Here is a 2,980-nt window from a genome sequence, read left to right on the forward strand (position 1 = left end):
AGCCTGTTGTAACTCTCCTTCCAAAAAGCGCACTCTAGCCTCTAAGTCCGAATCATGTTCTCGAGCATCACGCAGGTTGTCACGCGTCCATAGCAGCGTACCATTAAACAGACAACGGTCATGATTGTACTTATTTTGCATATCAACCATCAATGTTCGCTTTTCACGCCACTCAGCTGTTAAGGCATTGTGCTCATCAGCACGAGCATTCCACTTTACGGCTTTGCTTTTCAACTTACCCACCAACTCTGCAATACGGGCTTTCTGTCGTTCCCTTTCTTTCCGAAGCCATATCAGCTCGGGGACTCCACCCACTGAAGATAGGGTGGGGAGACTCAGACAGAACACCAAAATACAGATAGGGAATCACGAGGAGTGAAAGATCCGTAAAATACGAACCTGTGAAGGACGAGACATTTCTACGAGTCTGCTCCAATTCGTTGCGGACTATAGCAAGTTCTGAACGAAGACTCTCCTCAGCGTTACCCAGCTGTTCTTTTTCCTTCAGACGGCCCCTCAGTTCATTTATTTCCACTTCATCCGCAGACAGTTCCTCTTCTCTATGACGAAGCTTGGCCTCCAACTTTAAAGACTTTGCTTTGAAGAATTGGTATAGAACATGGTTACAATGTTCGCTCCTCATCATCTATGTCACAAACAACAAACATTATTATACTAAAGGGTTCGGATATCATGAAGAAAAAAAAAGTACAAGGATTCACCTCTAAGACACGCTGCTGGGGAAAACCGTATTGGTACACATTAGCTATGGCCATCATATCAGCAACAGAGGAGGGAGGGTCAACCACTAGATTAGCTTCCGAAGCTCTCAGATTCTTCTCCCACATCTCAGCAACGCGGGCTTCAGAAGACAATTGCATCATCCGACGAGTATAAGCGTCAGAATTCTTCTCACCAGTGACCACTGGGGCAGGGTTAGGGACGAACATCAGGTTCTTCTTCTTAAGCCAAGCCAAAATGGCATCTTCACCTTCAGGCATTAGCGAGTAAGGGAAATCCTCTGAAGGAGACTCAACCACAGACTTCCCCTTGGCGGTTATCTCCTCACCCGCGCAAGTCTCGACATTACCACCCTCAGCATGACCACCTGCGTTCTCAGATTGCTGATCAGTGGTACCTTCTTTTCCAAGATTCTCAAGCACATCCCAATCATGATTTGGGGAAATCAATGAGAAGTCTTCGGCAAGACCCATGGCAGCATTCACATCAAAGGATTCCCCCGCGGAATATATCCTACCGAAAGAAAATTCAGGGGAAATAACGGGCAGAGTACCCACACCAACAATATCATCGCCAACAGGGGAAGATCCACCCCGCCAGTACCACCAACGGTAATATTACCCTCAGACTCACCATCACCACCCGCGGCAACTTCTTCTTCACCATTACCACCTTCGTCATCAGGGTGAGAAGTGTCGGTACGCTCTTCTCCATCGGACATTTCTTCATCCTCACCATACCTTTCGTTTACGGGACTCGTAACCTCCTCATAAACCTCAGCCTCACCGGTAACCGCAGTAGAAGATTGTTTGGGTCCAAGTTTCTTCTTCTTCGACGCCTACAAACCAGTATACATCCCACAAAGGCTCATTTTTTCCATCACTTCAAAATGAAAATTATTTCAAGCAAGGAAAAAGGGGAAAATAGAATAGATAATATAAGAAGAAACTATACCTTGGCAGCAACAGCACTCTTCGTTGGATGGGTAGCACCAGAACCCTCCTCCTCATCTCCATCAACGACATCAAGAGCATAAGGGAAATTCATGCCCGCGAAATTCGGACGCCAAGGACAGAAATCTCCATAACGAGCAGGAGGAGTTTCACGAGACTTGCTATTTTCAGAAGGACGCCAACCGCGTGGACCCGGAATCCATCCATAAGCCCAAGGACCAACTACCTCAATAATAGTAGCATGCCATTCATAATCATGGTCACGCTTAATCCTTTCACGAGCAGGAAAGAGTTTCCGTTTAGCAGATCCCTCGGTACCAGGAACATACTTCAACTTGGCATCACTCACCTCACTAAAAAGACGAATTTCACCACGGGGAGCAGCAATATTACGAAGACTGACACTCCATGGATTACGGTTTCTGCTGTTGACATAATCCCCAAAAGAACTGTTAAAATTCAGAGGAGTGTACCACTCTCTCTCAGCAGGATTTGGAACATAGCAGGTCATCATAGTCTCTCCCTTGCTTCGCAGGTAACATTCCTTCAGTGAACGAAGATAATTCCCAGATAGTTGTGACACGGAACGATTATGAGTGTTCGTGGAAGAGCCTTCGCGACTAGCCAGCACGTCATAATAAAAGGAGTCACCCGACTTATATAGGGGCAACATGAGACCCGCCTCGAAGGCTCCAACCGTAGTCAACAGATGAAACTCGTCAAACTGATACTTAACAAGGAGCTCGTAAGTGATATCATCGTCAGGGGCATAGAAGCGAACCTCAAAAGCTTGAAGTTCATGTTTTCCTTGAACATATTGAGATCAATATGCTTGAAAGTGACCTTCTTCTTACCAACTGAAATGTTGTGTATCACGGGGACAGTTTCTTCTTCGTCTGCGGAATCAGAAGTAGGACTCAATTCCGAAGCTTTCCTTTTAGAAGGAAGATTTTTAGACAGATCATCTCTCGACATAGTACCCTTGGAGTACTTACCTTTAAAAGAAACCGCGGGAGGAGGCGGCAAAGATTTCTGCGGAGGCACTAAAGGAGGAGCCATTGAACGAAGGGGCGGAACATCCACTATTTCAGTACGAGGAGGAGGAGCCCGCGTACTCCTAGAGTCATCACGAGGAGGAGCCTGCGTACTTCTAGAATCTTCACGAGGACGAGAAGGGGCGCGGTTAACAACATACCTAGATCCAGAAGGACCCTTCGGCACATCCCCTTTCTTAGTAGGCACAACCTTCGCACCGGAGGAATATGAAATCCTATGACCCCGAGGAT

This window comes from Papaver somniferum, chromosome 1, assembly GCF_003573695.1.
Source record: "Papaver somniferum cultivar HN1 chromosome 1, ASM357369v1, whole genome shotgun sequence".
In the NCBI taxonomy this organism is placed as follows: domain Eukaryota; kingdom Viridiplantae; phylum Streptophyta; class Magnoliopsida; order Ranunculales; family Papaveraceae; genus Papaver; species Papaver somniferum.